The sequence below is a fragment of the Carlito syrichta genome, unplaced genomic scaffold (genome assembly GCF_000164805.1).
Source record: "Carlito syrichta isolate Samal-C Ts95f unplaced genomic scaffold, Tarsius_syrichta-2.0.1 Scaffold303979, whole genome shotgun sequence".
Taxonomy (NCBI): Eukaryota; Metazoa; Chordata; class Mammalia; order Primates; family Tarsiidae; genus Carlito; species Carlito syrichta.
The window spans coordinates 36,237-48,833 of record NW_007248075.1 but is presented as its reverse complement, the minus strand read 5'-3'; the positions used below and the strand labels follow the sequence as shown (position 1 = coordinate 48,833).

General features: G+C 45.7%; 1 pseudogene; it reads right to left on the bottom strand.

Moving 5' to 3' along the window:
• Positions 1–9,273: 9,273 nt before the first annotated feature.
• Positions 9,274–11,514, bottom strand: LOC103261663 (annotated as a pseudogene).
• Positions 11,515–12,597: the final 1,083 nt, after the last annotated feature.

The window sequence follows — 12,597 nt, the reverse complement described above, 5'->3', positions numbered from 1 at the left end:
GTGTGGCACATTCAGGCCAAATGTCATCCTATGGTGGTATAAAAATAAAAGTTTCGCAAAGTTTGAAAAAGAAATGTAACAGCAGATATAACATGCCTCAGGCAGCACAATTAGGTCGAAATCACTAGAACCCCACTGCAGCAAGCCAATGCCAACTCATGCCACACAGATGATTTAATATTCAGTAAAGGAGCAGCAATGTGACACGTCAATGTAACGTCAACTTAGATTTTATTGGAATTGTGTTTTTGTTTGGATTCACTTTGGTTTGGTTTTCTAGTTATATAGAAACTATTACCATAAGAAAATATATCTATGTACATATTACGCTATCACAAAAATAACAAAGTCACCGTGAGACAGAACGCTGACAGAGTGCCAAGAGACTGGAACCTGATTGCTTGGATTTCACTGTCCTCCTGCTGTGTGACATTGTTAAACTCAGCTTGCTCATCTGGCAAATGGGGATAATAAAAGTTCCTACCACACTGGGTGATTGTGAGGATGAGTTAATGCTGTAAGGTGCTTATCACAAAATACAGTTGACCCTTGAACACAGTTCCACTTATACATGGATGTTTTTCAACCAAATGCGGATTGAAAAGACAGTATTCTTGGGATACAAAACCCACTCAGAGGCTCAACTTTTTTGTGTATGTGGTTCTGCAGGACCAACTGTGGGACTTGTGTGTGCACAGATTTTGGAGGAACCAGTCCCTCTTGTATACTGAGGGACAACTGTAGCTCAGGTTGCTACTCTTGTGGTCCGCAGTCTTTTACCGAGTTCCATAACTTGTTCAACTTGAAACATGCCTGTCGGTAATGAGGAGACCCTGAACTTCATATTATAGCAGATGTGTGTTTCTGACAAAAACCTTTGGTGGTAATGAGGAGAATAGGCTTGGTAGAGAAGAGAGATTTAATATTTACTTGGACGTGAATGACAATGTGATTGTGAGCGTACGGTCTTTGTGGTTCCTTGAAAAGCAATGCTTAGAAATTTATGAGAAATACAAATTCACAGGTCCCTGCATCAAAAACTTTAGAAAGTGTACCTAGCAGTTTTGTGTGCTCATAAGCCCTCTGAATGATTCTGATACTCTGAGACAGGGGCTGGCAAAATTTTTCTGTAAAGGGTCAGAAAGTAAATATTTTAGGTTTTGCGGACTGCATGATCTCTTTTTTAGAACAAAACACTGGGTGTGGCTGTATTCCAAAAGATCTCTGTTTATAAAAACACACACAGGCTGAATTTGGCCCCTTAGCCATAGTCTGTGGTCTCTGCTCTGCGAGGCTGATGCCGGGACTTGAGACTGGCGATAAAGAAGGAACAAGGTTGAAGGGTTAACTAAGTCTAAGCTTGAGATGGTGAGTTTGAAGTAAAATGGGCAATTTTCAGTTGAATACCTGTGCCTGAAGCCTGAAGGAAATAGCAGGGTTAAAGGTGTAGATTTAGAAGAAGGGTCGCTAACCCCCGGGCCATGGACACATCTGTGGCCTGTTAGGAACTGGGCCGCATAGCAGTTGAGCAAGCAGGTAAACGAGCAAAGCTTCACCTGTGTAGACAGCCACATTACATCCCTCACATTACCGCCTGAGCTCCTCTTCCTGTCTGACCAGGGGCAGCATTTCATTAGATTCTCATAGGTATGTGAACCCTGTACGCGAACTGCACATGCGAGGCATCTAGGTTGTGCGCTCCTTATGAGAAGCGAATGCCTGATGACCTGAGGTGGAGCCGAGGCAGTGATGCTGGTGTTGGGAAGTGGTTACAAAAATAACATTAGCAGTGAGGTTTCTACACCTCCAGTCCATGGAAAAATTGTCATCCACGACACTGGTCCCTGATGCCAAAAAGGTTGGGGGCCACAGATTATTTAGAAGACAGAGTAAGATGACCCTGTGTGTGCAACAACACTGAGCAAGGAAAATGGCTGGGAGGGGGGCAGGGCTGGGATAATCCAAAGGACTTCCCTCCCTGGACAGCAAAGGAAGAGAGAACACCAGGAATGAAGAACCAGGTTGATGAGACAAACACCAAAAAGCATAGATGGCAAGCCTAACCTCAGAGGATGAGCAATTCCCACTCCTACAGGGTTATAAGGGTTGAATGGCCATTGAGCTATCCATCAAGACAGCCCCAGTGCCTGTGTGCATGGTCACAGTTAAGTGTGGAGTGAAATGGCTAAGCTCAGAGTAAGGACAGCCAAAGAGGGACCAAGAAGCAAGAGTTGGTGACTCTTGTTTCTAAGCTTATGGAGGAAAAACACATTCTTGGGCAGAGACAGACAAAGATAACAGAAGGGTGTATGTGGGGGCGTAACTTGGGAGATTGAGGTCTTTAAGGAACTGCGATAGGGAGGCACCAAGAGCCTCAGGGGAGGAACTGCCCTTAAACAGGAGAAAACATGTCCCCTTTCCCATAGATGGGCAGGAGGAATGGAGAGACAGATGTAGAAGTGTCAGGGCGGGCAGGGAAGTTCAGTTTGTCTCCATAACCTCAATTTTAATCAACAGAGCTGAAGGTAAGGTTATTGAATGAGAGTAGAAACGTGTTAGGTTGGTGACAGAAGAATACAAATAAAGCAGCATTTCTTTGGGGCAAAAAAGTCAAACTTGTCACCATTTTGGAGTCTATATCCCTCCAATTAATGAAAAATAGCGGTGTACTCCAATTATGCGAGATTTATGAACAGACTAGGAGTAAGGGAAAATTTATTCCCTATTCTCTGTTTTGGCATTCACTTCCCGATGCTCTTTCACCTAGCCCAGGTTACGCTGACATGATCTTTGACTTCCCACGAAGAAGTGTTCATTTTAACTGGCAGGCAAACGATACTACACTCCGAAGGCCCATCATGCTAAATGACCATTAAACCATTACACTTAAGAACTGCCTCTCAAGATAGAGGCTCCAAGGGCCTCACACAGTATCACTGTTTAACTATCAGCATTTTATAGGCAGGGAATTGTCATCACCAAGCTCACATGAATCCCGCTGGTTATAAACAAAACATCTGTGGCTGATTAGCTCGGTTGGTTCATCCGTGAAGTTAAACGGCCAAAATCTTGGGTGGAATCCTTGTCAAGCTCTGTTCACAGGTCGTTGATCTTGCAGCTCCAGTTAGATGAGGCGTCTCACAAATTGATACCCCTGGTCTTGAGAAGGTGTGGCTACCTGCCATCATCCCATCAATCAGCCTCCTCTTTCCTTAGTCTCTAACACATATTATCTGTGTTCATGGGACCATTCTCCTTGCAGCCAGCCCGCCGCTGTGTCTTTCCCCAAATTGTTCCTTCCTTTTTTTTGAGTTGGAGTCACACTCCATTGCCCAAGCTGGAGGGTAGTGGCACACTCACAGTCATTCCAGCACCAACCTGCTGGGCTCTGGAGATCCTTCTGCCTCAGCCTTCCAAGTAGCCAGAACTACAGGCACACACTACCACGCCTGTCTAATTTTTGATTTATTGTAGAGATGAGGTCTCGTCAAGTTGCCCCGGCTGGTCTCTAACCTGCAGGCTCAGGTAATCTACTTGCCTTGGCCTCCCAAAGTGCTGGGATGACAGGCTGAGTCACTGGGCCCTGCCTGTTCCTTCCACTTTGATGACTCACATTTTTATCCAATCCTTCCCTCAGCACTTCAAAGTTTGCCTCAATTCCCACTAAAGTCCCAGGATTTTTCTCAGCTGACTCTGGCCTCCGTGAGTCTCTGTATAATCGAACGCCCAGACCTGGAATCCACACTCTGCAGTTGGGTTCGTCACTGCATTAGGTGTGAGACTCTAAGCTGCCCAAGGACAAGCGCAGCACAGTACCATATAAAAAGGAGATCTTTCTACTTCAAATTCAACACAGTAGTCCCCACTTATCTGCAGGGGATACTCTCCAAGACTCCCAGTGAATGTTAGAAACCACAGATAGCACTGAACCTTGAATATGCTTTGTTTTTTTTTTTTTGGATCTGGTAACCGAAATGCTAAGCGACCGATGGGAAGGCAGACTATATAGCACAGATATGCCAGACAGAGGGCAATTCAGGTCCCGCGTGGAATATACCAGGACAGCCAGAGATTCATCAGAACAGCAGGCGATTGAAAACGCACAAGTTGTTTATTTCTAGCATTTTGTATCTAATATTCCAGACCACAGTTAGCCATGGGTAACAAACCAGGGAAAGCAAAATCATGCATAGGAGGTGGGGGCCTACTGTAATTCCTCGCTGGGTAATCTCGGACAATACACCTAACCTCTTTGGATACCAATTCCCTCATTTTAAGATGAGAATCCACACTACTGTAAGCCTCTGTCTTATACTTCTCAATCACAATAGCCTTTAGCATTCAGTAAGCACTCATTGATGAGTGGAATCAAATTCTCTGAATACAAATCTACAGCCAGAGTAGAAAACAAGACCCAAGACTCACAGGCAACGTGAGTCAGCAGCTATAGTTCTTTTTTGTCCTTCATTTTTCTTATTTTCAGCCACAGCTTGTAAAGTTGTGAAGAACAGTACCACTGGAACATAGCTTGCATCTTTAAATAGTGGCCACTTGGCAACCATCTTTAGGCCACAGCTTCAAAAGTGCCATCACAACAAGAAGCGTGTGGCTGGCCACCAGAACAACTGACCGGGTTACATAGAAGGAATCGTGAATACCTTGTTCTTGGTCTGCTGCCATATCAGAGGTTCTTAAAGTGTGATCCAATGACTCCTGGCAGCCCCTTCAGGACATCCAAAGGGTCAAAGTTACTTTAAAATAGCACTAAGATGTCCCTTCCCTTTTTCACTCTCATCAAGTGCACAGTGCAGTTTTCAGGGGCGACATGATGTGACATCACAACAGCTTAAATGCAGAAGCAGATATGCAAACCCAGCTATAATCTATTAAGCCAGATACTAAAGAGACTTACAAAACTGTATGTGTTTGTGTGTGATGGGGGGAAATGACACACTTCTCACTAACTTTGCTTTGAGGAAGTCTTTTTCATAAAAACATCATTTGTGTGAACATGTAATAAGTTTTTAAAATAAAGTAGTAAAAGTTTTTAATTTCTATTTTAGTTTCTAATAGGGTAAATATCAATAGTTATAACCCATGTATATAAAAGATCTTTGAGGTTCCTGATCATTTAAAACTATAAAAGTGTCCTTACACGAAAACATTTGAGATCAGCTTCGCTAAACAAATAAGGGTATGAGATAAACAAAGTCATCCCTTGATCTCCATGGGAGATTGGTTCCGGGACTCCCTGTGGATACTAAAATCCAAAGATGCTCAAGTTCCCAATACAAAATGGTGTGATGTAGTATTTGTATATAACCTACACACATCCTCCTGTATATTTTAAATCATCTCTCGATTACTTGTAATACCCAATACAAACTAAATGCTATGTAAATAGTTATACAGTATTGTTTAGGGAATAACGGCCAGAAAAAAGTCTATACATGTTCAGAACAGATGCTTTTTGTCCCCAAATATCTTCCATCCATAGTTGTTTAAATCTACGGATGTGATACCCTTGGAAGGTCAACTGAATTTGCCAAATGTGAGATTTAGCCATTTATCGCTTAATGTTCTGAGAAATATACGTCGTTAGGCAATTTCGTTGCTGTGTGAACATCATAGCGCATACTCACACAAGCCTGGTGGTACAGCCTCATCACACCTACACCATCTTGTATTGTCTATTGCTACTAGGCTACAAACCTGTACAGCATATTATTGTATTGATTGCTGTAAGCAACTGTAACACAATGGTATTTGTATAACTAAATATATCTAAACATAGAAAAGTTACAGAAAAATGTGGTGTTAATCTTGTGGACCAGCAGGAGACATTCAGTCTATTATTGATCAAAACATTATAATATAGCATATGACTGTGTAAATTGATCTTGATGAATTCTTGCTAAGACACACATGAAAAGTACACTCCCAATAGGTAACTTTCTTTTATTGATATCCAGAACACCGAGCATATACTCCAAAGGATATCCACATAACCCAATCTCCTCTGCTTTCAAATCCAACCCCACCAAACTGTCCTGACCATGGACTGGGTAGAGCAAGGCATGGGAAGAGAGCAATGCTCATACTGTGGCCTCTGCCCCAGGAGGTCAGGTCAGGGATAGTCCCTCCTACACAAATCCCTTAGAATACCAGGTATATTAATTCACTAGGGCTGCCATAACAAAATACCACAGACTGGGTGGCTTCAACAACAGCAACTGCTCCCGGTTCTGAAGGCTGAAAGTCCAGGATCAGCTTGTTGACAAGTTTGGTCTCTCCTGAGTCCCTCTCCCCTTGGCTTGTAAATGGCCACTTTTTCACATGGAATTTTTTATTTTTAATTATTTATTTTGGGGGGTGCTCATACATCCCTGACATCTCTTTCCCTTCTTATAAGAATACAGGCATTTGGAATGGGGCCTCATACTAATGGCCTCATTTTAACTTCATTGACTCATCGAAGGTCCTATTTTCAAATACTGTCACATGAATTAGGGACTACCCATATAGTCTCATTTAACCTTAATTATCTATTTAAAGGTCCTGCTTCCAAATTTGGTTACGTTCTGAGGGGCTGGGAGTTGGAATTTCAACATATAAATATGGAGGTTACAGTTTGGTCCACAATACCGTGTTATGAAATGCATGCTCTTTCATCTGGCGATTTCCAAAGGCTTATCTAACTCACCACCTGTACCATACTACCTCACCTTTCTAAATCATAAGTACACAACAAGTCCATTGAGTTCATGTAGCTCAAGTTCCTACTTTCAAAAAGTAATTCAGGTACAGAGAGGTGAAGTCAGGTCACACAGCGCCCACTGTCCACATTATAAACTGACACAGGTAAACTGTGCTTTAAGTTTTAAACAAAGTCTTTTTTTCAACATATTTAGGGAGTGTACTAGAGAAAGCTTGCCATGTGTTTCAAGAAACATTATTTAAGGATTGTTGGCAATGATTTCCTCTGTAAGGGACTTTTTTCTTCCAGTTATCATGCCCTAACTTATTTGCTTATTTATTTAGGTGTGTGTAGGGGATAAGCAGAGGGGGTGGTGTGTGGTTCTGTTAGTCTTCTATGCTTGAGCTTGCCTGCAGCAAGGCATAGTTATGGTCAGACAGTCCTTGCCAAGTGTTTGAAATGAAATCCTCTAATCATAGAAAAGCAATAAAAACAAAACACAAAGAAACCTTCTGCCAAACGACCTGTTGAAAGCAGCAACCACACCGACAGCTCCCTCATGTCCTGCTAACTGGCTAAGAGCAAGACAGAGAGGGCAGAAGGCATGAAGGCCATTGGCGGGGAAGGAGAATGGACCAGATGCCAAAGGCTTGCTCCTCCATCCAACAGAATCAAAACCCAGGATGCCCCGGATGTCTTCAATAGTTGACGCTCCCCACAATGCACAGTGAAAGGGCTGATACCTGACCCTAGGAGACACTGACTCCTCTGACTCAGGCCTAGTTTTTTGGGGGAAGCCATTCATTTAACCGGAGCATAATACAAGATCTCTGCAGTATCAGAGAGTACAAATTAAACAGAGATTCACAGAAGAACTTGATTTGCTTTACTGACCTACAGCTAGGGTCAGCAAACTACAACCTACAGGTCAAATCCGCCCCGCCACCTGTTTGTTTCTATTCCCAACCTTTGAGCTGTAAAAAAAAGGGGGGGGCAGAGTTTATGACACATAAAGACATAGAATTCAAGTTTCAGTGTCTGTGAACAATGTTTTATTGGAAAATGTCATATCCCTTTACATCATGCCTAGGGCTGCTTTACTGCTACAGTGGCAGAATTGAATAATTGTGACAGAGATCATATGGCCCACAAAAATCCCAAAAGATTCACTATCTGATCCTTCCCAGGAAAAGTTTGCAGACACGTGATCTAAAGTTCAAGTCTTCCGCTATTAAACTTATGTTTCAGATGTTGATATCTTTGCATATTTCACCCTGGAAAATCTTAATGATTAAACAAAATACACTGCTTACATTGGTTTAGAATTTTATAGAACAAGCTAGACCAGAAAGATGACCACATTTAGAACACAGTGATTTGAGGCCAAAATCCCCTAAAGTGAGATTACTTCTTGAGAACATTCTCTTGAACTTCAGGTGATTAAAGAAACACAATCCTTCGAATGTTTAACTAATTATTACACCTACATGAGAACTATAATAAAACTTGGTTCACATTTCATCACAGCTCTAAGACAAGATTCTTCCCCCTAAACCCATCCTTGCTCTCTAAGTCACAAATTTCTCCACAGCTATAAACAGACACAAAACTCTCAAGTTCCCAGAACCACTTTGTTTAAGGAGCTACTTCAGCATACAGCAGGACAAATAATTCTTTATTTCAGCTCCTCCTGGCAAAAAACTGTTGCCCTGGATCAAACCAGTTAATTAAATATTAATAAATATTCCAAAACCAGATAGATTGATTCCAGTGGGCACTGTGGAACACATCTTCTAATAAGAGCGTAAGGGAATTTGGAAAGACTAAGTCTGAACATACCTCCTGTCTGTAGATTCTGAGAACAGTTCTCCAGATGGGCAGGCTTGGTGACTGTCCTTTTACAATGATATTCAGAATCCTGCAATAGCAATTAACTTCAGTTAGCAATCCTAAACATCATGATGCAGAAAAAGAAAGGAGATTGGATCATTCAAGGTCTTTTTTGGCTTCTCCCTGTCTCGATATCGTCTTTCCATGACAAGACTTGGTGACACCTCTGGAAGTGACAAGAAACCACCAAGCTCCTCTGCTAATTTTTTTCTCTCACTCTATCGCCCAGGTTGGAGTACAGTGGCATTCTCACGGCTACTGCTACCATCGACCTGCTGGGATCAGATGAACTTTCCACCTTGGCCTTCCAAGTAGCTGGAACCACAGGTACAGGCCTCAATGCCTAGTTATTTATTTTTATTTTTTTAATTGTAGAGATGAGGTCTTGTCAAGTTGCCCAGGTTGTCCCAAACCCCTGAGCTCAGGCAGTCCACTTGCCTCTGCCTCACAAAATGCTCAGATTACAGGTGTGAGCAAAGTTTACCGATTATATTGGTTTAAGATGACCCTCTATTTTTATTTTTCTATTTAAAGATGTGGGGTACAATTCAGGGCTAGGTACATAAGTAGTCATCATAGATGTACAGCTCTGCTAAATCTTTTTTTGGGGGGGAGAGAAGCTTGTGCTTTAATGGCAGTCGGGGTGAAGGAAACAAAAATAGTGATTCGGGGGGATATAAGGAGCAGGCAGCCAGGCCTGGCCTAACCCAGGCCAGGCCAGCCAGGCGGAGGATGCTGGCTTGGTGTCCAGGGGGCTGGTGTATGTGGGCAGCTAGAGACCTGGGTACCGGGGCCTCTTGGAGAGTAGGTAAGGCAGTCGGCTCAGAAGTCCGTGGCGCTGTGGGCCAGGTAGTCCTTGCGGCCAATGTTGCTGACCTGCTTGGTCTGCATGGCCTCGAGTTTGGGGCAGTCGGTGATGCGAGGGCCCAGGCCCCCGCAGAAGGCACAGCCTCGCTCTCCTCCAATGTCCAGCAAGGACTCGTCCCCGCAGTGCAGCACCTGCAGCACGGGTGGCACCTTCTGCTTGGCTTCCAGCAGCAGGGCTTTGAGATCCATCAGCACTGACTTGTCACAGGCCTTGCTGATGAAGGTAGTGGTGATGCCCGTGTTTCCTGAGCATCCTGTACCGCCAATGCGGTGCACATAGTTCTCAATCTTCTCAGGCATGTCATAGTTGATGACGAGCTGGATAGCAGGGACGTCCAGGCCCTTGGAGGCCACATCTGTGGCCACGAGGACATCCTTCTTCCCCTCTCGGAATGCCTCGATGGCCTTGGTCCGCTCCTCCTGGTCTTTGCCTCAGTGGATGGCCACAGCCTCAACCCCCTTGAGCAGCAGGTACTCGTGGATGGTGTCCATGTCTGCCTTCCCCCCCCCCGCAAAGATGAGCACAGGTGAGGGGGTGTCTTCTGCAGACATTCAAGCAGCTACACCATCTTGGCCTCTTCCTTCACATATTCTACTTCCTGGATGACATCCAGGCTGGCAGCCCCGGCGTATCCCGGGGTTGATGGTGACAGGCTTCACAAGGGTGCTCTTGGCAAAGTTCTGGATCTTCTTCAGCACGGTGGCACTGAAGAACAGAGTCTGCCGCTGGCTCTTGAAGTAGGAGAAGATGATACGGATGTCACCCTCAAAGCCCATATCGATCATGCAGTCGGCCTCATCCAGGGGTGGGTATCAGTAGATGTCCAGGCTGAGCATCTTCTTCTGCAGCAGATCCATGAGATGCCCAGGGGTGGCCACCATCATATGCACACCATGCCGGATGGTCTCCATCTGCTCTTTGACGGACATGCCCCCAATGCAGAGAGCGCAGCGCAGCCGCAGCCAGCTGTCCTCTTGCAGAAGACGGCAGTAGTACTCCATGATGCCATGAGTCTGCTGGGCCGGCTCCCGTGAGGGGCAGACGACGAGGCCACAGGGCCCCTTGCGCTTGGAGAAAGGCAGACTCTTCTCTCGTTCCAGGCAGAACATGAAGACAGGCAGCGTGAACACCAGCATCTTGCATGATAGGCATCGCTTTCACGGCAGCCAGGCCCAGCCTGGCCCAGCCCAGGCCGTACAGGGCACTCAGGAAACACGGGCATCACCACCGCCTTCATCAACAAGGCCTGTGACAAGTCATTGCTGATGGATCTCAAAGCCCCGCTGCTGGAAGCCAAGCAGAAGGTGCCACCCATGCTGCAGGTGCCGCACTGCCGGGACGAGTCCATGCTGGACATTGGAGGGGAGCCAGGCAGTGCCTTCTGCCGCACGCCCACATGCACCAGCCCCCTGGACGCCAAGCCAGCATCCTCCGGCCGGCTGGCCTGGGCGAGGCCAGGCTGGGCCTGGCTGCCCTGAAGGCGATGCCTACCATGTCGTGGCCGGACAGAATGGCAGGGATGCCCTGGACCCTCCTTCCTTAGGCCCCTCACGATGGTGGCAGGAAACTTCATTTCCTTGAAGCTCTTGATGGGTGGGGGGATACCCTCTCCCTCCCCTAGGATGCGGTATTTCCTCCGCACACGCTCGTGCGCTCTTCAGACATGCTCAGGATGCAACAAGGCGGGGTCCAACTCGTCTTGATCGGGCCATCATCCGTGATGCCTTCAGCCATCTCCTTCGCTGGCATCAAGGCTCGGCTCTCCGCCCCACTCTCCAAGATCTTCTCTTCTTCCTTCAGCTGCTTCTCCTTGGCGGACCCCTTGCGGGCTTCCGCCTTCTCTTTGAGATGCTGATGCTGGTCCAGGAGGCTGACGTTGCACGAGGGCCCAGCGGGATGTCGTCCTCATCTCCCCCTGGCTCGCGGCCGCTGTCCTGCTGCTTCTCCTCCGCGCCTCCCTTGCGTCTTTGCTGCAGCAGCTTCTGCAGCGGGAGTCGCCGGCGCTGCCGTGGTGGCTCGTAGGGCCCGTAGTCCTCGTCATCCTCATCCTCGGCTTGGGAGCAGCAGCTTCCTCCCTCGGGGGGCTCGTCGGTTTCGAGCCCGTTTCCGCTCGTCTCCGACTCCGCCATCCTTCCAGCTCTGTTAAATCTTTTTTTTTTTTTTTTTTTTTTTTTTTGAGTTGGAGTCTCACTCTCACCCAGACTGGAGGGCAGCGGCCGCTCCCGGCCACCGCAGCTTCGACCTGCTGGGCTCCGGCGATCCTTCCGCCTCAGCCTTCCCAGTAGCCAGAATTACAGGCACGCGCCACCACGCCCGGCTGATTTTTTGATTTATTGTCGAGATGAGGTCTCGCTGCCCAGGCGGGTCTCGAACCCGCGGGCTCAGGCCGTCCACTCACCTCAGCCTCCCAAAGGCGCGGGATGACAGGCTGAGCCACCGAGCCCGGCGGGATTTGAGTTTTAATGATTATAATGGAATATCCCTGAAGTCTAAACAGGAGCAACTTCTAAAAGGCGTAAACAGGGTTGGCAGAATCTAAAAGTAAAATACAGGATGCCAAGTTAAATTTGAATTTTAGGTAAAATAAAAATGTTTTCAGCATACATGTATATTTCATGCAATAAGTGGGACACGTGTATATGTGGGACATGAAGATGCTGAAAATATATTTGTTGTTTATTAGAAATTCAAATTTAACTGCGCATCCTGAATCTTATCTGACAAGCCTAGAAGTATCTTTGGTTCAAAATGATTTTTGCTGAACAGAAGGCAGGAGGAACAGTTTAGTGAGTATGTTGGGCCTAATTTGAAAGACACAAGTTCTCGAAAACTTTGGAACAGACTCCAGTATTTTAGGCCTTACCTCTCCAATCTGACAAAAGAGGGGTGTAAAATGCTGCATGCCCCTGCGATGAGAGATTTTAAAACTAGCGATAGTGTAGTTATGATATGAGCTAAATGAGAATGTTCTTAATTTTTATCTTCTTTAAATTGTTTGTGTATAAATCTTCCAGATTAGTTTAATTAATTTATAAGTGAATTCAATGAACAAAAATGGTTTGGGTGCTTTGAGCTCCAGTCTTGGGCCTCATCGTGAACTCTCAGGTGTAGCTTAGCAACCAAATAATGAGAAGGCGTTTTT